This window comes from Canis lupus, chromosome 15, assembly GCF_003254725.2.
Source record: "Canis lupus dingo isolate Sandy chromosome 15, ASM325472v2, whole genome shotgun sequence".
Classification (NCBI taxonomy): domain Eukaryota; kingdom Metazoa; phylum Chordata; class Mammalia; order Carnivora; family Canidae; genus Canis; species Canis lupus.
This window is the reverse complement of record NC_064257.1, coordinates 43,571,180-43,597,792: the sequence shown is the minus strand read 5'-3', so window position 1 is coordinate 43,597,792 and position 26,613 is coordinate 43,571,180. Positions and strand designations below refer to the sequence as shown.

General features: G+C 40.7%; 1 protein-coding gene across 3 annotated transcripts in view; it reads left to right on the top strand.

The window, feature by feature from the left end:
* ANAPC10 (anaphase promoting complex subunit 10) overlaps positions 1-26,613 on the top strand; it is a 267,966-nt gene that overhangs the window by 229,221 nt on the left and 12,132 nt on the right. For 2 of the 3 annotated variants that reach the window (XR_007402287.1, XR_007402285.1), the window contains exons 6-7: positions 6,479-6,637; positions 19,931-19,993. The gene's annotated coding sequence lies outside the window, so the exon portion shown is untranslated. Of the gene's footprint in view, positions 1-6,478; positions 6,638-19,930; positions 19,994-20,057; positions 20,202-26,613 lie in introns of those variants that run through there. The other variant, XR_007402288.1, reaches the window with a different exon arrangement.

Below are 26,613 nucleotides of genomic sequence, written 5' to 3'. Positions count from 1 at the left end.
GTCTCTTCTTAGAAGGGCTCTAAGCCCATTCATGAAGGCTCTACTCTCACGACTTTAATTAATTCCCAAATGCCCCACCTTTGAGTAGGATCACATTGGCAATTAGGGCTTCAACACACAATTTTGGGGAGGACACAAATATTCAGTCCCTAGCACCATTTTGTCCATTTTTAAGTCTTATTAGTTCCTCCACATTGTTGTGTAACCATCACCATTATTCATCTACAGAACTTTTTCATCACCTCAACCAGAAACTCTGTGCCTATTAAACAGTAATTCTGGGGGCACCTGGGTGGCTCAGTGGGTGAGCATCTGCCTTTGGCTCAGGTTGTGATCCCAGGGTCCCGAGATCAAGTCTCACATCAGGCTCCCTGCAGGGAGCCTGCTGCTCCCTCTGCCTGTGTCTCTGCCTCTCTCTGTGTCTCTCATGAATAAAAAAATAAAATCTTTTTTAATAAACCCAATAACTCTGCATTACCCCTTTTCCTTGCCCCTGTTAACCACTGTACTACTTTTTCTCTGTGAATTTGCCTCTTCTAGATACCTTATATAAGTGGAGTTGTACAATATTCCTTGTTTTGCATATGGCTTATTTCACTTAGCATAATGTCTTCAAGGGCCATCCGTGTTGTAACATGTGTCAGAATTTCATTCCTTTTTCAGGCTGGCTACTATTCCATTGTATGTATATACTACATTTCGTTCTTCTGTTTATTTGTCGATGAACCCGTTGGGTGGTTTCCATCTTTTGGCTATTGTGAACAATGCTGCTGTGAACCTTGGGGCATGAGCACATTCTGCCAGTAGGAGCTCAGATCAGTCCTGAGGTGTCGTTCAGCGTACTCTGTGGGCAGCTGCTTCCACAGCCTCAAGATTGGCTAAGAGCCCCAATATCTCACCCTCTCATATTCCTACCTATTGCCTTATCCCTTTCAAAGTGAATTATATAAATGAATCCTGTAGTCAGACAGTTCTGTTTGATTCCTACCTCTTCCACTTACTAGACTGCTATTTGTTTATTTTCTTCCAACATTTTATTTAAATTCCTGTTACCATACAGCATCATATTGGTTGCAGGTATAGAATTTAGTGACTGAGCACTTCCATACATCACCCGGTGCTTATCACAACAAGTGTGTTCTTAATGCCCATCACCCATTTAACCCAGCCCACCACTCTCCTCCCCTCTGGTAACCAACAGTTTGTTCTCTATAGTTATGAGTCTGTTTCTTGTTTGCCTCTCTTTTTTTCCCCCTGTTCATTAATTTTGTCTTTCTCTGATTGACTTGTTTTGATTAGGATAATATTCTCTAGCTCCATCCACATCATTGCCAATGGTAAGATTTCATTCTTTTTATGGCTGAATAATATTCCATTGTATTAGATACATCACATCTTTATCCAGTCAGCAGTCAATGGACATTTTGCCACTTACTAGCTTTGAACCTTTGACTAGTTATTTAACAATCACAACTATACCCATTAACAATTATTTTAATATCTACCAATATTAAAATAGGATTTTGTGCAAGCACCAAAATCCATCTCTGACTAATATATACAAAAAAAAAAAAAAAAAAAGAATAAAACAAAAGGACATTTTCCCCAAACTGATGGGGAAACAGACTTGAAAAAAGGAATATTTAGTCACTAGGGGGCTACTCCTGGAGTGACAGAAACCAGCAATTACATCTCTCATTGAGTCATTTCCCTTAAGATTTTAAGTTGCAGAAGAGGGAGTCTGATAGAGTTGATCCTATACCCATTCATCTGTTGGCTGGGGTCAGGCTAGAGTGAGTGGGGAAAGGAGTGGTCATGAAAGGCGGGTGGTCAGTAATAAGAGAAAGGATGTTCCAGGATCCCTTTGACCTCTGAAGACCAATCAGAGCATCTGAATTTACCATCCCACTAATATGGTACACAGTTGTAATCCCCCAAAGGAAATTAGAGTGCTTCTGGGACACCATTTAATTTTTTTCATATATACCCTAAAATAGAATGAAAACTCTTAAATTAGAGTGGTGTTTCTCAAATTTTAATGTGCATATGAATTACCTGGGGATCTTGTTAAAATACAGATTCTGATTCAGTAGATCAGAGGCAAGCCTGAGATTTGCATGTAACAAACTCACAGGTCGATGCCTTTGGTGCTGACCTATGAACAACATTGTGAGAACAAGGCATTGGAAAATTGTGTGTGGAGCAACAGTTTGATACTAATAATCATCTTTTTATTTTTATGTTATATATAATTCAAAACTTTAAATTTCTTTTATTGAGATACAATTCATATACTATAGAACTTATCTGTTTATACTGTACAGGTCAATGGCATATTGTGTATTCACACGGTTGGGTAAATACCACCACTATCTAATTTCAGAACATTTCATAATCCCCAAAAGAATTCTCCCATGAGTAGTCATTCACCACTTCTCCCTTTCCTCAGCTCCTGGCATCCACCAAACGACCCTCTGTCTCCATGGAGTTGCCTATTCCTGATATTTCATATAAATGAAGTCATATAATGTGTCACCTTTTATGTCTGACTGCTTTAAGTTAGCATAATGTCTTCAAGGTTCATCCATTCAGGGCAAGCCTGAGCCTTCAAATCTTTTTATGGCTGAACAATATTCCATTGAATGGACATCTCACCTTTTGTTTATCCTCTCATCATTTGAGGTTATTTCCATTTTTTTTTACTATTATGAATAGCGATGTGACATTTGTGTGCATATTTACGTGTTTACATACTTCAGATCTCTTACATATATCTAAGAGTGAAACTCTATGTTTAACTTTTTGAGAAAGTACCAAACCTTTTCACACAGAGCTGCTTCATTTTACACACCCACCAACAATGTCTGAAGGCTTTCATGCTCCACATCCTCATTGACACTTGTTACTATCAGTCTTTGATTATAATTATTCTAGTGAGTATAAAGTGGTATCCTACTGTGGTTTTTGCATTTCTCTAATGACTAATCATGGTAAGCATTTTTTCATGTGCTTATTGGCCATTTATGTATTTCCTTTGGAAAAATATCAACTAAAATCTTTTGTCCATTTTTAATGGTGTTATTTAATCTTTTTATTATTTAGTTGTAAGAATTCCTTAAGTCTGGATACTATTTGTTCAAAAGACCATTCTTTTCACCCATTGAATGTTGTTGGCAGCCTTGTCTAAATCAACTGACCATAGATGTGTGGGTTTATTTCTGGACCCTCAATTCTGTACCATTGATCTATCCTTATGCTGGTACCACAGAGTCTTAATTACTATAGCTTTAGAGTAAATTTGAAATTAAGAAATGTAAGTTCTCCACCTTGGTTCTTCAGTAAATTATTTTGGGTATCCTTTTGTCCCTTGCATTTCCATAAGACTTTTAGAATCATCTTGTTAATTTGTCAAAAAGGAAAATTTCTTTGGGTTTAGTTTTCTTTCTTTCTTTCTTTCTTTCTTTCTTTCTTTCTTTCTTTCTTCTTTCTTTCTTTTCTTTTCTTTTCTTTCTTTCAAAGATTTTATTTATTTATTCATGAGAGACACACAGAGAGAGAGAGACACAGGCTGAGAGAGAAGCAGGCTCCATGCAGGGAGCCCGATGCAGGACTCTATCCTGGGACTCTGGGATCATGCCCTGGGCCGAAGGCAGATACTCAACTGCTGAGCCACCTGGGCATCCATTAGTTTTCTTTTCTTAGGGTGGAAGAGTAGTTATTAATTTGAGATCATCTATCTTTCTTTAAAAAAAAAAAGGTTGTATTTATTTATTTGAGATAGAGAGAGCATGAGCAGGAGGGAGGAGCAGAGGGAGAAGAAGCAGACTCTCCACTGAGCAGGGAGCCTGACATGGGGCTTGATCCTGGTATTCTGGAATCATGACCTGAGCTGTAGGCAGATGCTTAACCAACTGGTGCCCCTGAGATCGTCTTTCTTAATATAGGCATTTTACGGCTATAAATTTCCCTCTAAGTTATGGTTAACTTAGTCTCATAAGTTATGGTATGCTCACCTCGTAAGTTATGGTATGTTGTGTTTTAACTGCATCTCATAAGTTATGGTATGTTGTGTTTTAGGTTTATTCATCTCTAAGCATTTTCTGATTTTCCTGCGATTTCTTCTTTGAAGCAGTTTCTTAAGAAGGTGTTTAATTTTCACACTTTTGTGACATTTTCAAATTTCCTTCTGTTATTGATTTCTAATTTTATTCTTTTGTGCTCAGAAAAGATACTTGGTATGATTTTACACCTTTCAAATTTATTGATATTTGTATCAATAAAAACATTGAGAGCCTGGAGAATATCTCATGTACATTTGAGAAGAATGTGCATTCTCCCATTCTTGAGTAAAATGTTCTCTCCATTAGGTGTGATTGGCTTAGAATGCATTTCAAGTCTTCTATTTAATTGTTGATTTTTTTTTTTGTCTCTTGTTCTATTATTGAAAGTGGAGTATTTGAAGTCTTCAACTATTATTGTTGAATTGTCTATTTCTCCCTTCAATCCTGTCACTTGTTGCTTCATGTTTTTTTGGTGTTCTATTGTTAGGTGCTGTTGTCTTTTAAATCAGAGAGGAGGGAAAAAGAAGAGTTATAAACAAAATTTCATTTATTCTGTCTTTTATTTTTATCCATATACTTGCCTTTATAGGCCCTCTTTTTTCTTTATGTAAATTTAAGTTACTGTCTAGTGTCCTTTCATTTCACCCAGAAGGACTCTGCTATTTTTTGTAGGGCAAGCCTCAGGTTCATTTACTGGCTTCTTATTTAATTTTTTTTAGAAAGAAGATGATGTAACCATAGAAGTGGCTATGAAATCTTTAGAGATAACTGATTAAATGATAAAACAAAAATTAGTCCTTGTTATAAAAAATATTTTGCATTCTTTGGAAATACTGTAGTTCTTTTATTTTGATCCAGTTCTATAGGTTCTCTTGTTTCTAAAACTGAAAAAAAAAATTCTGTAAGAGTGATGGAAAAACCTTTCTTGAATGTAGCAATACTAACAATTAAATTATGAAAAGCACTTCAGTCTTCAATTGTGAAATAAATTCTTCATGAAATCAAATCTAAGTCGGTAAACAATGGTGTTTGTTTTAAAAAAAAACCTGAACAAATAATGGCAAGTTTGGATAAAGACACAGAACATAATTCTCGAATATTGAGTGGTAGGATTGTCTTTCATAACTCCTTCCAAAGTGTTTTATACATATTAATTTAAACATCACAAGTGTTCACTGGTAGATCATTTATCCACAAGTGTTTGCCAGTAGATCGTTTGTCTCAGAGATAGAGGATGGAATTGAAGATACAATTAATATTGGAGCCTGGAATCATAATTTTTTTTACCAGAAGCAAATGTTGTTTCTCTCAGAATAGCCCTGGACCTTTGGAGAGGGCTAGTGGCCTAGTAGCGTTTGCATTTAATCATGGACAGAGAAGAATCTAAAATCGGCCTTGGCAAATGGCAAGTGTATTTAGTGGCCTTGCACCATAGAAACATGTCAATTTGCGATGTACAGTAATCCCACACTATTTCTGATCTTGCCCATCACAGACTCTCTTGTTTCCTTAGCCAGGTAGACAGGGAGGCAAGTTCCCTTCTTCAAGTCACTGAGGAACTGACTGCTGTCATAACACATCTGTTGTTATCATTTGGGCCAAGCAAGCATTGTTGATCTTATTCATGAATACTACTATGCTCAAAGTTCTTCTGGAGAGCTCCTTCCCAATGTGACTCATCAGGAAGTTTTCTCAGAAACTTAGTGGCTATCTGTGAGGTCCAGCCACTAATGATCTACCTTCCTGTTCAGGCAGGATATTTTCCTTTTGCCAAATAAAGAAATTCTTTTTATAAAGAGTCTTCCTGCTGAGCTTTTGGAGGATTAAGTGCCTAGTTGAGTGCCCTCCACCAGGAAAAGCTGGAATGGATTTGGTTTATTTCTTAACTTTGTGGATTCCACCCATAGTTGAGGGCTTGATCTTAAGTCTTACGTATCTTGAATGTGATGCATTGAACAGGAAGAGTAGAACAACCCTTTTCAATAAATCTTGATACTTTATGAATATCAGGTCTAATGCTAACCCAATATGATTATTCAAGTGAAGTCTTGTTGACAGAGGAGCTATTTTTCTCAAGGTCTCTCCATCTAGCAGGGTACCAGAGGTCTAGTTTATTTACTTCTTCCACTAGGTGGCAGGACTTTTAAGCAATGTTGGTAATGTGTCCCAGAAAGTTCTCTTGGAACAGAGAAGTTAGAATTGTCAACATTTGATGCAGGTCAAGAAGTTTAACTGGATTATGCCTCTGGGTTTCTATGATTACCTTGCTCTACATTCCTCCCTGTAATGCAGTTTATTTTTCCAGACAAACAATGCATTAGAATGTGTTTTTGCTTTTGGCATGATGTCTCCATTGCAGAAATTATTTTAATCACAGAAATTTGACTGAAACATCTGTGGTTTCTTGTTTTCAACAGGAAAGAGGAGTGCACTCTGGACTCTGAAATGATAAAGGATAGAATCTTTCATTTCCATCTTGAAATTTCAAGGGAGGAGGATGGAGTGTTGGTGCTGGTGGGAGAAGGTTGGAGTGTTTGGGTCTGAATAGAATGAAACTACATAAAAGGAAATAAAAGGTATGATATTTAAGATGTGGCAAATACTACAAATGTAACACAGAGTCAGTTGCTTCTATTAAGGAGTATCTCATGGATTATTGGGTTCAAATTATGTTTTGGACATTTTGGCCCATGATTCAGTGTGAGTGGCATTTGGGGTGATCCTGGCTAATTGAGAAATTAGTCAAGATATGTTAGAAATCATGTCATCGAATACAAGTGAAAAATATTTTCCCAGCTATCTGAAAGCAAACTGGTGAAAAATGAAAAAGTCAAATTACCATAAACGCTTTAACTTTTGTTATGGGCAGTTGTGAATAGCATCACTCACTCTCAGATAACTGAAGCTTGAGTTGCATGAAATAAGCTTTTGGAATTAAGTTGATGGGTGGTCTTTATTTTACTTTGTTACTCTGGCACTTGGGTACCAATACTTAATATTCACGATTAAGTCCAAGGAGGAAAATGCTTGAAATTACAACCTTCTTTTGTGTTTGGGGAAGAATCTAGTTTCAGCCAAGCTTTTCATTTAACCAACATGTTTTAACCTTCCCTAACAGAGAAGGAGTAGAGTTCCAAGTACTATTAGATGTTTACCTTTGGTTCACTTGCTGTAGAATGCAACAGGTTTACGGATGTGTCTCCAATACGAAGACAGGGAACCTGTTCCTTTCTCTCTCCTGCAACACAAACGTCACAAAAGCCTATATAGGCTATTATATAATGCAGATCCAGCTGTTGGGAAAATTCAGGCATAAACACTACCCAAACATATCCTCTATTGTCTCCTTGGCTGCTCCCATGAATGTCTGGCTCTCACAGCAGGTGCCCTTATTTATAAACACCCTCCATGAAGATAGCCAAAGGTGTAAGGTGTGCCTGTCAGGGTGAGTGATGGGTGCGGTAGGGCCGAGTAAATGGGTGGGACGGTAGGGAGTTGAAACATGATCTCTTCTAATCTCTTGGCCTAGGACACCTGGAAGCTCCTCCTGCCACTTCCCACTTACAGTCCCTGTTTTTTTCAGATCTGGGAGGTGGAGAGAAGTAAATAAATAGTCTGTGTCTGTGGAGGGGGGAAGGGATGAAGAGACATTTGGGGAGTTTAATCCCAGTCAGTGAATTTCAAAAAGCCTCTCAGGCGTGAAAACAAAGCTCTCAAGGGGTGGTTCTTTGAGTTTCACCTTGGTGGCCCTTGCAGCACTGCAGGTCCTGCCTTTGACCCACTGCTCTGCCAGCCATGCTTCTTTTGCCTCTTGAAATTCCCTGGGTGGTGGAAGCTAGGGTGAGGTAGGGAAATACTTGAAAAGAATGACCACTATGAAATCTTCTTAGTCGGCTGTGTAAGCCGATCCCTTTGGTGACTTTTGAAACATTGGTTGGATCCATCACACACTGGTTTTCAGACCTGTAAAATGCAATTATTCTCTTATCCTCTATTTTGATTTCATGTTAGTACTCATTGAATTCAATAGTTTGTGCCTGATAAAGTGTTATGATCTCATGACTCTGCATGCTTTTGTCTTGAGCGAGGAAACTTGGGCAGCCCCAGTGGCACAGCGGTTTAGTGCCGCCTGCAGCCCAGGGTGTGATCCTGGAGACCCGGGATCGAGTCCCACGTGGGGCTCCCTGCCTGGAGCCTGCTTCTCCCTCTGCCTGTGTCTCTGCCTCTCTCTCTGTGTCTCTCATGAATAAATAAATAAAATCTTTAAAAAGAGAGAGAGAGAAAGGAAACTTGACTTTGATACCATTAATAAGCTAAGTTTTTTCTAAGAGGCAAAACCTTGTACAAACAAGTTCATCCGCCATAAAGGCAAGGCTTTGGAACTAGGCACATTTGATTTAAATTTCTAAGTCAGCATTTATTACACATAAATGACCCGGGACAAGTTATCTTCTTTGTGCCTTAGTTTCCTCCCTAAGAAGGGATACAATCTCCCTCTTTAAGTGCCGTGGCTGAGTGCCTAATATTAAGTGTGGAGCATACAGTCTCATGCAGAATATGGGCTCGGTGCCTGCCAACTCCTGATTTGTGACAGCACCTGTTTTAAAACAAGGATCAATCATGAAGCAGCACCTCTAAAATGTTGTCTTCTTGGTCAAATTTTAATCACAGGAGAAAAGGTTTTCCTGGATGTATTGGAGTGTTCTGTTTTCCCTCTCCTGGAAGAAACCCTAGGTACAAGAAGGGCAGTTAAAGACAATGTTTGGCGAATGGGAAATGAGTAGAACACAACTGGTGTCCTAATCAGGAAGATTTTTTCTTCTTCTGGTCATAGAATTTTCATTTGCCCCTATTAATACCATTTCAAGAGATGAAAGTGTGTATGTGCCTTTCTCTACCCATGTGACCGCATCTTGGAAGATACTTATGTACTCCTACCTGTTTGACAAGAATCTCATTCTGAGGTTTAGAAAATATTAGGACTGGGAGAAACTATCCTTATTTTAAAAACAGAATGTTGAAAAAAATAAAAAATAAAAAAATAAAAAAAATAAAAACAGAATGTTGGAGGACTTAGAAGGAGTTTGAGAACCTGGAGATGCCAGACAGTGAGTTCACAACAGAGCAGGATTTAAAATCCAGAGTATTTGATTTTTAATCCAAAACCCTGTATTTCAGAAAGGGTGATTCATTGCAAGTAGTTGTGTGTTTCTTCTCTTAGCTGCTACTCTTGGTTGATGAGAAAGATGAAAGCTGACATTAAGAAGGTAGGCTTGGGACGCCTGGGTGTCTCAGCAGTTGAGCGTTCGCCTTAGGCTCAGGTCATGATCCTGGGGTCCCAGGATTGAGTCCCACATTGGGCTCCCTGTGCGGAGCCTGCTTCTCCCTCTACCTGTGTCTCTGCCTCTCTTTCTGTGTCTCTCATAAATAAATAAAATCTTAAAAAAAAAAAAAAAAAAAGAAGGTGGCCTTTTTTGCTTGTCTTCAAACAATCCTTTATTGACTTGAAAGAGAAGAGGCAGATGGATTCCCAGGGCCAAAAAGGCAAGAATCAAGAATGGCTTTTCCAGGCTGCAATCACCCTGGAAGTTTCTGTTTGGGGCAAATATTGGAATATTGAATCTCAAGTTTGCCATTTATTCTATCAATTAATGATAAGCACAGACTCACTGATTTGAGGAGCATCTAATTAATATAATTTGTGGGAAATCAGAGGCATATTTATTAAAGATGTATGAGGAACTATCTCACATGGGTATGTTTTGATTAGTGTCTGAAACTAAATCATAGTGAGATTTCTCAGGCTTTACAACTATGCATTAAAAATTAACAACGAATCTCTGGCCAAAATCTTCTCTCTAACCTGTGTTCCATATCTTATTCCAAGAGCAGCATACTTGGCCAAGCATACCGGATGGGACATCTGCAACAGGGATTGGAAAGGAGAATTTTGCCCTCAGTTTGAAGGTGTTATTTTTCCCATGGTTTGATTTGCCTGGCATTCTTTGCCTGGCATTTTTTTTTTTTCCTTTGCCTTTGCAAGGAAAGGGAGAAATGAGGAGTGTTAGTTGCTGACGAAGTCAAGAGGGCGCTGAGGCTGGCTGGGTTTATTACTTTTGGCCGATAAATAGTGTGATGTGGTTTTACTTCCTATTTGTAGAGCCTTTCTAGAAACCTGGGCCCTGTTCTTCAGTGAGTCCTTCTTGTCGGCTTATATACATATTAAAAGAGAGAGAATGAAAGTCCAAAAGAAGGAAAGGAATTTTAAAAAGCAGTTTCTTCAAGAGAACAGGGAATCCCACGGGGAAGCAATGGAATCAGAAGGGATAGCACAGAAGATGATTATCAGCATGTCAAGTGTGCCTGTCTTTCCAGGATAGAATTTGTGGAATTTGCATGCGTCATGTCCCTCTCCTCGCCCACTGGAGGTACTAATAATGAAAACAACAGCATCAGAGAGGACGTTTGTGCACATCCCAGTTCATCAGTGACTTGTTTGCACATATTATTTCATTTAAATGATGAAGGTATGGAGCACAAAGCAAACTTTTTGAGATTTTGTATTGAAAGCCCCCAGGGCTTAGGCCCCAGGATGTCACTCCAGTGCAGCACAGAGCGGGAGTACGTGGCCCCGGGATCTAGGTATCTGGTTTTGGTTCTGCTCTGTCATCAAAGCCTTGAATACAGCATAAGCCCCCATCTGTTTTCTCATCTTTATTATTATTTTTTTAATTATTTATTCATTCATGAGAGACACAGGGAGAGAGAGAGGCAGAGACACAGGCAGAGGGAGAAGTAGGCTCCATGCAGGGAGCCCCATGTGGGACTTGATCCCGGGTCCCCAGGATCACGCCCTGGGCTGAAGGCGGCGCTAAACCACTGAGCCACCCGGGCTGCCCATGTTTTCTCATCTTTAATACAATAAAATTACATGAGATGATCTTTAAGAATCCTTCCAGCACTAACAGTCTAATTCTATGATCTGTTTCCCTTGATGGGGAGAAGTTTTCATCTTAGACAAGGCATCATTAGAATGTTGAAAGGCTATCTCTGGAGAGCCTGGGTGGCTCAGTTGGTTAAGCACCTGACTCTTGATCTCAGTTCAGGTCTTGATCTCAGGGTCATGAGTTCAGGCCCTGCATTGGAGCCTACTTAGGAAAAAAAGAAAAAAAAAAAGAAAAAGAAAGGCTGTCTCTGCTCTTGGAGGAAACTGTATTGCAGCCAGCAGTTTGTTCAGAGGTTTATACTTGGTTTACAAAACCATTATCTTTTCAAGCATGCAACTAGCTAAAAAAATTGCCTTCATCACCACCATTCTATTTTGAAAGAGAAAATTCTCCTTGAAAAGATTTAAGTGGGAGTGTGTACTGCACATATTGTGTAACTACCCCACCGTGTAACAAGTCTAACAAAAACAAGGATCATTTATTGGATGCTGCAAGCCAAGTCTTTTTGAATGTAATTCTAAGCCAGGAATATCTTCAATCTGCACACATAAATACTTATGTTACTTAAAAAGAAATTTCTACATGGCTAGGCAAATATAGGAAAATGAAGAGCATGTGTGCATACACGAAAGGACGAGCTAACTGTGTTTCAGCAATGTTCTGGGGTGTGTGTGTGTGTGTGAGAGAGAGAGAGAGAGAAAGAGAGAGAGAAAGGAAAAGAGATTTAGGGAAGGTGGCAATGAATAAAAGAACGAGTATTGTAAATTCAGAGTTAAAAAATAAAATTGTAAGAATCTTGCTTCTTTAACCTGGAATGTAAGATTCCACTACATACTTGTTCATTTTACACAAGCCTTGAAAGGTGATCTTAAAACCAATGAGAGCAAATTCAAAATAGCATGAGAGAGGGAAAAGTCCAGTCAGAGTATTGTCTTTCGTAGACCATCCGTTTCCAAGGTTTGGAGTTTTTACGTATATTTCTCCTTAGCTTCAGAAAACTTTGTATTTTGTCACTGGGAGCTAGATGGTTTCCTAACACCAACTATGTGCTCTTCTTTTTTAGTAGCTTATTATTCATTTTAAGGATTCTTTTTCATAAACAAACATTTAAAAAATAAACTTATTGGGCCACCTGGGTGGCTCAGTTGGTTGAGCATCTGACTCTTGATTTCAGCTCAGGTCATGATCTCAGGGCCATGGGATCAAGCCCTGCATCAGGCTCCACACTTGGCAGGGAGTCTGCCTGAAGAAACTCTCCCTCTGCCCTTCTCCCCTTGTGCACATGTGTGCTCTCCTGCTCAAGTAAATACATCTTCTTTTTTTTTTTTTAAGATTTTTAAAAAATATTTTATTTATTTATTTATTCATGAGAGAGAGAAAAAAGAGAGAGAGAGAGAGACAGAGAGACAGAGACACAGGCAGAGGGAGAAGCAGGCTCTATGCAGGGAGCCCGACATGGGATTCCATCCTGGGTCTCCAGGATCATACCCTGGGCTGAAGGTGGTGCTAAACCGCTGAGCCACCCAGGCTGCCCTCAAGTAAATACATCTTTAAAAAAAAATGAAAATAAAAAACAAATCTATTATTTTGGCATAGTCTTAGAATCGTGGAAAAGTTGCTAAGATAGTGTGATGAGTTTCTAAACATCTGTCCCCGTTTCCCCAGTGTTACATCTACACTGCGATGCACATTACACAAAACTAAGAAATCGATATTGGCATGTTGTTATTAACTGAACTCCAGACTTTGTATGGATTTTACCTTTTTTCCACTCATGGCCTTTTTCTCTTTCAGAATCCAAACCAGAATACCATGCCGCATTTGGCTGGCCACGTTTCCTATGGGCAGGCAGAAGGGTCCACAGATTCCTCTAAGAAGCATTGCCTTTCATCTAGAGTTCCCCTCCACACGGTTCTAGAGGCACAGTGCTTATCTAGCCACCGATTGCCCCCAAAGTGGCTTTGGCTGTCCCCCTTGCCGTACCATGTGCAGAGCCCAGCCAGGGCGCTGGCTCATCAGGTTGTATTGCAGGCCCCCTGGCAGGGGATGGAAGTCAGTGTGCACCAAAGCCGTGTGTCAGGGACAGGAGCGACGCTGCACGTTCAACTGGTGTGCTGTGTTTCGCATGGGTGCATGGTAGCGACTGAAGGAGCTCTGAGGCCTTTGTTCATAGCTGGTAGGGCTGGGCCCGAAGCCATGAGCCCATGAGGCAAAGGTTGATTCTGTGTGGGTAACCACGGTCTTTCCAGGCCCACCTCGTGCCTGGCACAAAGCGGGCTCCTAATAAATATTTGTTGACTGGATGAAGGCACAGAGAAGTGAGCCGCTGCAGGGCTGCAGGAACACCAGCAAAGCCAGGGAACCCCGCGGTTGGCCAAGGAAGGCATCTGGCGGGCTCCCTCCCCACCCAGGCAGCCTTGGCAGGGAGCAGGAAGGAATCCTCCCCAGCGGGGGGCAGTTTGGAGCTCCTCAGCTGTTCCTAGTTGGAAGGCTCCCTTCACTACATCACACCTGGCTGTATTTCAAAGATTAATGAACAGCATCTTGTCAGATTTAATATATTGCATTTGGGGAGTTGACTTTGACGATGTAATCATAAATTCCCTGAGCTGCGAATTATACCTTAAGGACTTCAATGAAGTTCTAGTGAGAACCAAAGAAACAGGAATCACTATAAAATGTAAAAAGTGCCAGTTTTGAGAGAAAACTGTAAATTTTCTAGGACATTAGGTTTCAAAAGAAGGATTACACACAGACTAAACAAAGTAGAAGTCATAAAAATTTAAAGACACCACAAAACATAACAAAAATAAGATCCTTTTTAGTTATGACAGAATTCTAAAAGGAAACTTACACCAAATTATGCCACCCAAGCAGAGCCATTAATTAACCTAATGAGAAAATATGTTCCATTTCCATGGCCAAAGCATGTCAGGAAGTCTTTGACATTTTAAAATAGGAAAGAAAGAGAGAGGGAGAAAGAGACAGAGACAGAAAGAAAAAGAAAAAGAAGAAAAAGAAAAAAAAAAAGGAAAGAAAGGAGAGAGAGAAGAAAAGAAAGAAAAGCAATCACAGCATTCTAAAAAGCTTTAGATATTAACTTATCAGTTCAGAAAACCTGAGGTACTTTTGATAACATCCTCAATGACCCCCTTGGGGAAATTTTTGTAATTGTTGCATAAATAAAATGTGGATTACAAAAGTGGTATTGGGAAACTCATAGGGAACCATCAGGAAACCAAGTATCAGGATCTTAAGTGTAAGCTTAGCCACTGACCCTCAGGCAGCACATCACAAGATGAATTTGAGCAACATGGAGAGAGCTGGAACCTCCCTTCAACCCTGCTCCCCTCAAACCAACACCGACCCCGTCGAAAGACTAGCACAGGACATGAAGAGAGAAAAATACACATTCTGACGCAAAAACAACATTTCCGGAAGCCTGCCCTCTTTCTGTTGCCTGGGAATTCTGCTGGTTTCGTGATTAATGTCGCTTACATCACAAGCAGAGTTGTTTCCTCTCAGGATGACCTTTTTCTTTTTAATTCCCCTCTTCCAGAGCGCCCTTGGGCACCCAAATCTCTCTTGGTGCGCTGAGCCCTGAGCCCAGTCAGAAGCTCCGATGAGGCCTGGGCAAACACACTCTCTTCTCTCTCGTCTGATGAGGATTGGAGACCATGATGTTTCTGTTTCACTGAAGTTGTTTGAAGGAGTGGAGAGGTCGTGCGGGCTGGTGCTTTGAGGGCTTCAGAGGCCAAAACGGGCTGTAGGAGCCTAACATCCTGTTAGTCAGCACTATTCTGCTGCAAGGTCTTGTGCTCCCACAGTTACAGTTGAGGAGGCATTGGTGAGGGGTTTATGTATTTCTCCACAAGATCACTCTTAAAACTGAAATTGCAAAGTGATCCCAGTTGTGAAAGCTGAAATCAGAGTAGGTATGAAGGCTCTAAGCCTGATTCATGGGTGTCTCAGGTGGTGGCCTGTGGCCTGGACAGGCTCCAGATTTCACCTTCTCTGGTGACCTGAGAGGTAACCTGCCCTTTCACACTCTCAGAGGTGATAGACAGTTAACAGGGTCTTGGCAACCCTGGAAATTTTGCCTCAAGGTCTGGGGTCAGAGGTGTTTTTCCAGCCTACGCAAGGAGGGCGGTCTAATTCTTGCTAGACTACTGATCCTGCCAATCATTTTAGGAGGTTGCTACATTTGGCCTACTCCGTTGGAGTAAAAGAAATGACTCAAGTCCACCACTTTTCAACCTGAGATATCCCTGAGCCATCTAGTCACCTCCCTCTAAGGATAACCACCAGGCCCCCAGAAATGTTCAAAGATGTGCCTAGATTCCAAGAACTCCAGTGCTCCTTGGCTTGGCGTCTATACTTGGGCATTAAGAGCCTGGCTTTCAGGATTTTGGACTTGTCCCGAGATCATATTATTTTTAAACAATTAATCTTTTTAAATGTGAAAAATGCTGAGGATTTTTATATGGAAATTGCATTCTGGTGATGATGAAACATTTTGAAATGATTTTCAACTCTAAACTCTAGATTTGTGTTAAATACATCAAACTTGTTGATTCTAGAGTTGTTGATTATTAGATCAAAGTTTTGAGAGAGGGGCTAAAAATTCTTATGTCCCCTTGAGTGAGGGAATCATGATAGTGCCTTAGGTCTCACTCTTTTTTGTACATCAGAATCCCCTGTGTGCTCACTAACATACTGAGTGAGGAGCCTTGCTGCTGAAATTTCAGATCCAGTAGGTGAGGCCTGTGAATTTGCATTTTTAATAAGTTCCCCAGTGATGCTGCTGGTCTGGGAACCATGCTTTGGGAACCACTGTCCTGGGGCATGGGCTGTAGAATCTGGAGTCTAAACTAGAATCTGGAATCTAGACTCTTCCTACCTCAAGTGTGCTTCTGGACAATAGCATCGACATCCCATGGAAGCTTGTTAGAAGCTTGTTAGAGTTTTGGGTCCCACTCAAGACCCGTTGTATCTGAATCTGCCTTTTATAAGATGCCCAGGCAATTAGTACAGAAATGAAAATGTGAGAAGTGCCATTCTCGAGGTTCCTGTATAACTGTTATTATCTAGTAACCTGTGAGTTGTTCTGGATTCTCAGAATGGAAAGCTCTCTGAGTTGCAGAACTTCCAGTTTTAATACAGCTCTGATAGAGTATGTCCAAGGACTCCCTGAGAATCAGCGTAGCACAATGTAGTCTAGGTTTTTCTTGTCTTTCACTCATGTCTCCTTAAAGAGTGAATTGAGACCTGTAAAAATGATCAATGAACAAAATCAAGTAGCCTAAGTGTGCTGACAAGCTTGCTTTTACAACAAGCACTAAAAGCACAAGTAGAGAGTCTTCTCTTCTATAATCATGGATAAGGTGACTCCTCTGGAACCGGAATCCCATGAAGCAGATGGGAGCTTGTGGGTGTCCATCTTTTAGCCCTGTTACACAATTCTATGGAGCAGCAGTGTCGATGCTGCTCTTGGCAGGGCTAGCTGCAGCTCTCCCTGTGTGAAGGCAGGTGTTCAACATCAAATAACACTGCCCTGGACCTGAGAAACCCAGAGAAAAATGTAAATGAAACTAAACAGTTATGATAAGAACCAGTTGACCACCCGGTCCACCCTGCCCAACTCATCCCACTCCCCCTCTACCTCCCTTCTTTGCTCACAGAACTCTGATGTCTGGGAATGTCTCTAAATTCCAAATGCCATTTAAAAAACAGACTCCACAAAAACAGAAATCAAGGCAGATTTATTGAAGGCCCTTAGCACAAAGGACTTCATCCAGAAGAACCCATCAAGATAAGTTAAGGATGGAGTTTGCAGGGTTAAGAGCAGGGTTTGCAGGCTGCATTTTATTGCATGCACAGAGTTGGCTACTAAATCAAACATTTGGTGTGTCTTTAATGGTTTTGCATTGTTCTAGCAAGTCATTCATTCAACAAGTCTCTACTCAGTAGGAGGGTCTGCAGGGAAATGCAAAAATGAAATTCCTTGTCTGGAAATAAGTATGAAGATTATGCACAGTTGAGAGGGTTTGAAACTGGACATCTTGGTCAGCAGGAAACCCTGTATAGAACATAGGGTGCCAGTCTCTGAGATAAAAGAGACATCTGCCATTGCATTATGAGCAGACACTGCTGATTGAGATGGTGGATGTATTGTTTATTGATGTCAGTCAACTTCAGTTTCCATAGGATACCGAGGCCCATTTTTGGGACAGGTGGCCTGGAGGGAGAGCCTTGGAACTAAGGCGTCTGTAGTAATGGTTTGGACTGGTGTTAGTTAGTGGCTTCAAATCACCCAAAGGCTTTTCAACGCACTTAAAAACCCATACTGCTTCTCAGGTGCCTACAAGACCTTATATGATTGTCTCCTAACTACATGCAACTCATTCTTCCTTTTGCTTCCAATACTTCACCACACTGACCCCCCTGACCACGACTGGTCTTTTCCTCCTTCAAGATCTTGGGTGTTGCTTCTGTCTGGATGGCCTTTTCCAGATGCTTCACATCCTCCTCTTGAGACGTGATTTCGGTGACCTCTCCATTTCAGGTAGCTCTCACTTCCCATTACTCTCTGCCATCACCCCGTTCATTTCCTTTTAACTGCTTTATTTATCAACTACTGTACAACAAATCACTCCGAAACTTAGAGGCTTAAAGCAAAAGCAATCATTCTATTAATGTATCTCTAAGTTTCTTTGGGACAGGGATTGAGAAAGGCTTGGCTGAGTGGCTTCTGTTCAGAGTGTCTCATGCAATTGCAGTTAGGAAGTGACCGGAGCTGGAACAGCACGGGGGCCAGGAGCGTGGGCTCGGCTGGGCAGCACTCTCCTTCATGTAATCTCAAGGTCTCTCCAGGCAGGCTAGTTTTAGCTGCTTCATAGCATAGTGGCCTCAGGGTAATCCAGCTGCTTACATCATGGTTGAGGCTTCAAAAGGGAAGTGTTCCTGTGAGCAAAGTGCAACTTGCATGACCTTTTATGACGTGGTGATACTGAAGGGCTTGCAGCTTCACTTCTACTTCTTATTGGCCCCGGTTCAAGATCAGGGCAATAAGTCTTATGTCTCCATGCGAGCTGACCCCAGGAAGGCACGTGGGATAGGAGATCTTGTTGCGGCCACCTTGGAGGATACAGCCAGCCACAATGCCATTTGTTACAATATATAACAAATCACTCCGAAATTCACTGTCTATTGTGAATTTCTCTACTATGTCTCCCTCCTTAGTAGGAAAGTTCTTCCAGGCTTGGATCTTTGTCTGTCTTTGTACAGAGCCCAAAGTGAGTGTGCAGTTATTGTTTAATGGAATTTTGAATGAATGCCCCAAAGCCAGGATAAACCGATGCTTTAACTCAATTTTGTTAAAAACACAGAATTTGTGCAATATCTTTCCCCTTGACCCACAGAGTCTCTAAAGAACGCAACAATAGGGCAGCCCCGGTGGCTCAGCGGTTTAGCGCCGCCTGCAGACCAGGGCGTGATCCTGGGGACCCTGGATCGAGTCCCACGTCACGCTCCCTGCATGGAGCCGGCTTCTCCCTCTGCCTGTGTCTCTGCCTCTCTCTCTCTCTCTCTCTCTCTGCATCTTTATGAATAAATAAATAAAATCTTAAAAAAAAAAAAGAACGCAACAATAACCATACAGCAGGGTGAGAAGCCTGCCCTACCCCCTTCTTCCTCCCAAGTCAACATTCCTCCAGTGGTTTAGTTCCTATTCGGAAGACACAGACATTCTGACATGCCCTGCGTTTCTGGGCCTTCCTGTCCTCGAAGCCCACCACCCAGCCCCACATTGCAGAAATGCAGGCTGTGCCAGCAAGGACCTTCCTTCCCTCTGGTCTGCTGCCCTGTCTAGTCTTTCCTGTAGCCCCCCGAGCCCCCGAGGCAGGCCAGTGGGTACATCAAGGGAGTTCTCTGCTGCAGATACTCCACTGACTGATCACTGGATCGCATTTTACCTAGTCAGATAGTGAGACGTTTGGCTACTCATTAGCTTTCCATATAATGTTTTATATCTGGGTAAGGAGCTATTTCCTGAACAGTTTGGGCTCCCTTTAAGTTTTTTCCCTTAATTAGCTCTACTTTCACTACACATGCTACAAGTGTTTTTGTTAAATTGCTTGGAAAGGAATTTGGGGACAAGTAGAATTGAGGTTGAATAGATTCAATCAAAGTGTTCCAAGTAGACTTTTTTTGGGGGGGGATCTCAAAAGCTGCTTTTTTTTTTCGTATGTGAAATGCACTTTGTCTCCTAAAGGAAGAGTAATGATGTATCTTCACATGGTGGTTTTCAGATAAGAATTCCTTGCAAATATTAGCCTTGCTGTTTCTCTTCCCTACTGAGTAGAGAAGCAAATTAGATAATGAAGAAAGACTGGTAGTATGAAGTTTTAATATCAAAAAGTTCCATAATCTTGTTTCACTTTTATTGTGATGTTCAGGTGGTATCTTTTTGTTAGGAAATTTAACTTCATAGAAACATTAACTAAATATATTGTGTTTGTAGCAGTCTGACAATGCCACATTTATATTGGCCCAGGCTGCCTGCCTGTGAGTAAACTTTTCTGAATCTGGGCATGTACATGTCGTGGCTGTCTCTGCTTCTAGTGAGGTAGCTCATAAACGCAATAATGAAAGGAAGAGTATCCATCCTGAGGTGGAGTTGAATTGACAGGCTGATCAAAGAGGCTGAAAGCAGGAGCTTATGACACTTACGGTGATGGTGGGAAGATTGTTTGGCTGGCCTGAGGGTCTGGTCAGTCTGGATATAGGCAAATGGGAAGAGCAGGGAATCTCCACGGTGCCCAGGGTGACAAATGATGATGGGTTCATTTAATGGACTGAGTGAAAAATCTCATCTGGAATTTTAATTGTAACACAAGATCTCACCCTTCTCTCTTCACTCAGGCCCCAAACACAGGCGAATAATCGAAGTGGGTTGGATTTAAGCCTAAAAATTTGCTTTGCCAGGTAAGTACTTTGAGATACAAATAATATTATCTTTTAAGTCTGCATATTTTCCCTTCTCCCACAGTCTCTCAGCATTTTGAGAAAGAAGAACTTGCCCTCTACACCTTTGTCTTCCCAACAGGGCCTGGACTGCTCTTCAGTAACTATTTATCAATTGGTGCATTGTTGTAAATGTTCTTAACACCATCATGTGATTAAATCAGTGTTTTCTGGCCCTAATGTCTAGTTGTTTTATATAAATGTGAAAGAAAGAGGCACCTGGGTGGCTCAGTGGTCAAGCATCTGCCCTTTGGCTCAGGTTGTGATCCCAGGATCCTGGGATTGAGTCCCACATCAGGCTCCCCACGGGGAGCCTACTTCTCCCCCTGCCTGTGTCTCTGCCCCTTTCTGTGCTTCTCATGAATAAATAAAAAGCAAAAAAATCTTATAAAAAAAAGCAAGAGAAAGCGTATAGCAAAGAAACCTCCCAATTTCTTCCCCTCTCTCTCCTTCCTTCTTTTTTCTCCTTCTTCTTTCCCTTCATCTCTTGTACCTTCTTTCTTTGATTTTCTCTCATTATAGAGATGCAGGGCTGGGTTTATATTGTTTTGTGGGACCCAGGAAATTTAACAAAAATCCCCTACCCCTGGACAAGCAGAACAGTACTAACTCCATTTTGTGCTGCACCTGCCACCTCCTGTATTACCCCCCCCCATGACTTGCTTATTGCTTAAGGCGCTGCCCCACCCTAGTCAAGCTGCTAGGCACACCCAAATCGGAAATCGGCTCATAACAATGTAAACCCCCCCGCCCCGCCCCCGCTTGTGCCCACCAAAACTGCCCACCGATTCTGGCCAAAATAATAGGCCAGCTCAAATGGATACTATAGGGTAAAATGTAATTCAATCGGCCACCTGCATGTGAACCGACATGACTGTGCAACTTTCTGCGTATGATACAATCCCATTGGCAACTGGCCCCTATAAAGCTGCTACCCCTCTTAGTCTCGGGGTCCAATTCCCTGCTCCGCTGCGTTGGGTACACTTGGACCCAAGCTCGAGCTTGTAAATAAACCTTCATGCACTTGCATTGGTGTCGGCTCCTTGGTGGTTTCTCGGATTCGCAATCTTGGGCACAACAGTTTTTGGTTCTTTTTCTAAAACTTTGGTAATCAAACTTCTTTCTCATTTTATGTTGTAGTAAGTACAATACATTGATATGAATGTTTTGTTGATTTCTCATGTTGTAGATGGGATCAATTAGGGGGAGCACATTAATATGAGATCCTAAGTCAGAACAAGTGGGAGCAAAACACTTTAAAACAAGCTTCTAAGAAGCCAACAGGAACAAATCAAATCATTTCTTACGAAGAAACAAGGAAGTACAGAGGCCAGTCTGCACATATATCTTTGGTGGGAACAGGGGTTGAAAGTAGGTAAAAAAAATGTGAACTCATGTCCAGAATGATATCACGGCACTTTGAGATAAATGCTATAGGCCCCCCATGTGATTGCCATGTTTGATACTCAGCATGCCTTTGAAAAATCCTGTGGACTTTGTTTTTACCAAAGTTGGTAACATAGTGAGTCTGGCTAGACAATGAGCAAACTTACCAACAAAATATGACTGTATCATGGTGTATTAAACTCATCATCGGAAATAAATGTTTGAAAACAAGATGAGAATAAATATTATCATGAATTTGGCAGTCACTTGTGGGAGGCAACACAAATACCTAGAAATTTGTAGTAATTAAGTCATTGTAACCCTAATAAGGTTTTCAAAGAAATAGACACATTTAAGGAAACCCCAATCTCCCTTCCCCCTTTTCTCCTTACCAGACAGAAGAACCAAACGGTGTTGTCTATTATGCCAAAGAGATAATGGCCAATTTTGTCTGTCAGACTTCAAATGAATTACATCTATATGTGTGGAACACTATTTTTGAGACACTTTCACAATGTTACCTTATTTAACATTTGCAGAAATATAGCAGTTATCCTTATATCTATTTTACCAAATATGAAATAACAAGAGATCATGACATCTTCCAAATGTTAACCTTCCAGTGTCTCTTGAATATGGCACTGGGAAGACCACTGATCAGTGACTTCTGACTTAATTTCCACTGCTGGTCCAGTGATCCCAGCACTATGTCATTATCTACTCCAAGTTACCCTGGGCCTCGAACTATGAACACAGAGTAACTCATTTAGTCATCATTAATTCATAGATTTCCAGTTAGAATAATACATGATCTTGAATTACATTCTGAAGTCAAAGGAATAGAATAAGCATTGCCCTGGGGTCCATCCACCCCCATCTTCTCTTGCTAAGAGCATAGTTCTTAGAAGCCATCCTTAAAATTCAGGTGTTTCTCAGCTTCCGTATTCATTTAAGGCTTTTCCCCTTGCACAGGCCTACAGGAGAAGAAGACAATTTTTAGTTTATTCCTGTAGTTTTTTAGTCGAACACTTTGGAGGTTACTTTTGAAAAAAAGTTGGAATGTGAAATAGAATTTCCAGAAATGTTGCTACACAGAGAGGAGTTTATGGGGCAGCAACGTTGGAATCAGAATCTGCTTAGAAACAGACTCTGGGCAGCCCGGGGGGCTCAGCGGTTTAGCGCCACCTTCAGGGCATGATCCTGGAGACCCAGGATTGAGTCCCATGTCCGGCTCCCTGCATGGAGCCTGCTTCTCCCTCTGCCTGTGTCTCTGCCTCTTTCTTTCTCTCTGTGTCTCTCATGAATAAATAAATAAAATCTTAAAAAAAAAAAAAAGAAACATAGACTCTCAGGTTCCACTTCATACTTAGTGAGTCAACTGTTCTTCACAAGACTAGCTGGCAAGTGGTAAGAAAGGACATTAAAGTTTGAGAAGCACTGGCCTAAAAGCCAGCATACTGTTGAACAGGGCCAGGGCCTGGGGGACCTGGAGCCAACCAGCATCTGAAGTTGAAGTAATGAAGGCATCTTTTCTGAGGTTTGGTGTTCTGGAGGTTTGGTATGTGCTGCCTGCTGTTCAAGGTTTCTGGCACTAGAGGGTGACATTGGGCCACGTCGCTGAGGGAACAAGGCCTCTCTCCAGGAAGCAAATGGGCATCGTAAAATGAGGTACTATTAAACATTTTTGGTGGCGTGTTAAATTTTCTCTAGTTACCAAACAATGACTGACATTTATTTAGCATGAATTACGTGCCAAGCACTGGGCCAGGCCCTTTATGTGAATGGCTTCATTTAATCCTCAGAGGTGTTATTGCCCTACTTTAAGGATAAATTGGGGCTTCAGGAGGTCAGGAAATATGTTGATTGTCACCCGAGAAGTGCTAAGAAGTGATGGGTCGAGCTGAGCCGTCTGACCAGAGCCTGTGCTCTGAGCTTCCCCACTGCACTACCCTCTCTTTGCTTCTCCCAAGGGCCCTGCAGGGCTTGCAGGATGAAATAAACTGTGACTCTGTTAAATAATGAAAATAGAAGAACAGAGAATTAAGTTAAAGTTCTGTACACATTTAATATACTTTGTGAGGCGGGAGAGCACAGAGGTTATGTCTATGGGCTCTAAAGTCAGTCTGTACAATATGGGAGCCACTGTGTTGTTCACTAGCTGATGAGCACTTGGAATGTGGCTACTGTGACTGAAGAAATGAACGTTTAAATTGTTTCATCCTGATTAGTACACCTTCAAAAACCAAGACTTGATTCAGTTATTGGAAGCTTTTAAGTCTACTTGCCACAAATTGGGTACGTGAATCTACTTTTTCAACTGTCAAGTAGTTTTGATAAAAATTTCATGTCTGAATTACAATGTATTGTACGTGTAGAGTACACACTAGTTTTCAAAGACTAAGTGTAAAAAAGAATATAAACTATTTCATGAATAATTTATATATCGATTACATGTTGAAATCATATCCTGGGTACATGGCGTTACATAAAATATATTATTAAAAATAGTTTCACTTGTTTCTTATTTTACTTTTTAACTGTGGCTACTAGAACATGTTAGGTGATACACAGGGCTCACGTAATGGTCCTGTTGGACAATGCGGCTCCTGGAGCCCAATTGTTGACTTCAAATTCTCATTCTGCCATTTATTTTTATTTATTTATTTATTTTTATTTTATCATTCTGCCATTTAATAGCTGTGGGAACATTGTGTTCCTCTATTTCCTCATTTGTGAAATGGCGTGAGAACACCGACCTCACACGGCTGTTGTAAAGGTTAAGCGAATTAAAAATATTTGTGAAGTGTTCATTGGGCGACAATCCTTCATGGGTCTTCCACGTTTCTGCACATCTTGTAGAGCAGAAGCCCCGAAAGCCTTTGTTCTGAACGTTCTTTTCAAGGATGCTTATGTAGCAAACAGCCTTGGAGAACAGGGGTGGCTTCTCCCTCTAACAAAATGATCAGGTAGGTTTGCCTACTGTCCATCATAAAGAGTTGGCATTCCTAAGCTCAAAGTTCCTTTTCTGCAACTCAACCCACTGTGTGTGCAAGTACCACCTGGCCCTTCCTGTGTTATTTTATAAAATTGGGAGCTCAGAAAACTAGATGCTGGTTATGGCTATCGTTTTGAGTAATAAACTGTCCTTTGTCTCTGAGCCAGGAGTGTCGTGTCTCCTGCCAGCGTTCATGAAAGTGTGGCAGGCTAACTTGTTAGCTTCTAAGGAGAGTGAAATTCTCAGACTTCATGGTCTTGTGGTACTTAGAACAGGTGCCTGGCACATAGCATTATGTAAGGATTAGGTATTATTATTTTCACTCCCACTTATTTCCACTTGGTTTAGCTGAATTGCTACCGTCTTGTGCCTTTTGTGTCTATTTTCATTTAGGGAAAGATCTTTTCTTCACTCCACTTTCCACTTCCTTTGGGTCCCAGACCCTCTGCTTGGCCATACCTTACATAGTGGCCCTGCAGGGCTTGCATGATGCAATAAACTGTGACTCTGTTAAATAATGAAAATAGAAGAACAGAGAATTAAGTTAAAGTTCTGTACACATTTAATATACTTTGTGAGGCGGGAGAGCACAGAGGTTATGTCTATGGGCTCTAAAGTCAGTCTGTACAATATGGGAGCCTCACAGGCTCATGCCTCACAGGCACATCAGGTTGCATGTGGTAAAATTGTTAGAACTGAATCTTACAGGCAGCCTAACGGATTTTTTTCTCTCTAAATGTTGATTATTGCTCCAAAATTCTTCTTTTCCAGGAGAATTTTATACAACCCAAAATAAAAGCACACAGTTATACTCTCATGACCCTGGTTCCTCTGTCTGTGCTTTGGGAAGTTTGGCACATGACAAGTGTCTGTCCACCAGCACTCTGTGTGTGTGGTGCTACTTCTTCACTTGTTTATACTCAGAGATGTGCATACACATTATTACAGTGCATAGTTTCCACACATGCATAATGGTTAACTGTACTATAAAACTATACCTAGAGTTAAAAATTTTATTGGTTTTGGTCCAAAGCCAATGTAAAAAATCTCAGAGCGAAGAGTATACAGTACTCTTTGGTACTGCAATAGTACAGTATGCTATTTCGAATAAGCTACAAGATCAAAACAGAACAAAGTTACAGGGAATACGAAACATTTCAATGTGAATAATATATATATATAAGGGATTATGAAACAAGCACATCACCAAAACATTTAAACTAACCTGTCTGAATTACCTTTAGTTCTAGCTTTTGAAGCAGCCAATATAAAAAGACATTCTATTTCATATTGGTAACTTAAATTCAAATTTAATTAAAACTAAATAAAATTAAACATTCAGTTCCTCAGTCACATCAGCCACATTTCAAGGGCTCGATAGCCACATGTAACTGGCTAGTGGCTACTATAACAGACAGTGCAGACCTAATACATTTTTATCATCACAGAAAGTTCTAGTGGACAGACCTGCGCTAAAAAGTGCATAAATATTTGAATCAGATAGTATTATTCTTTAGTGAACAGTGTTAAAAGTTGCTTCCAAGGCATTTTGATATAATTCTTTTATGTTTATAACTCTAAGTAACATGATTATATCTTGGTGTTATGATAAAGGTATAAAACTTTATCTCTGAAAACTCAATATAACACAGAAGTTATTTTCTATTTTTTCAAGTCTATATCTTCATTTAAATATTTTTATTCATAGTGATATTTTCCTTTTTAAGGTTTTTTCTCTTGATAGGAGTCTTTCACAGTTTCCTGTTATTATTACATACTATCTTGGCACAATTTCCACAGCTTTAAACTAACATAGATTTTATTTATGGGACATACAGCCTCAGCAGCCCAGTTTAAGTTTATTTTGAACAGATAGATGAATTCCAGCATACATGAAAATATTGTACTTGTTTGTGCGATTACAATGCCGAAAATGAAAACAGTAACTGTAGTAACAACAACGGGCAGCCCCAGCTCCACATCGTGGGAATGACTGACTGCCACGCATGAATATTTACTCTGTGCTCTGGTGCACATTCTACTCCATTAAGCACAAGCCTGGTATTAAGATGTAAGACATTTGCTTCTTTCCCTTTTGGAGACAGAGCCATGTTTCCATCGAGGACAGTGATACTCTGCTGTCCTTAGAGTGAAAACAGCCTATGGACCATGCTTTAGATCCTCGCCATTCAAAGTGTGA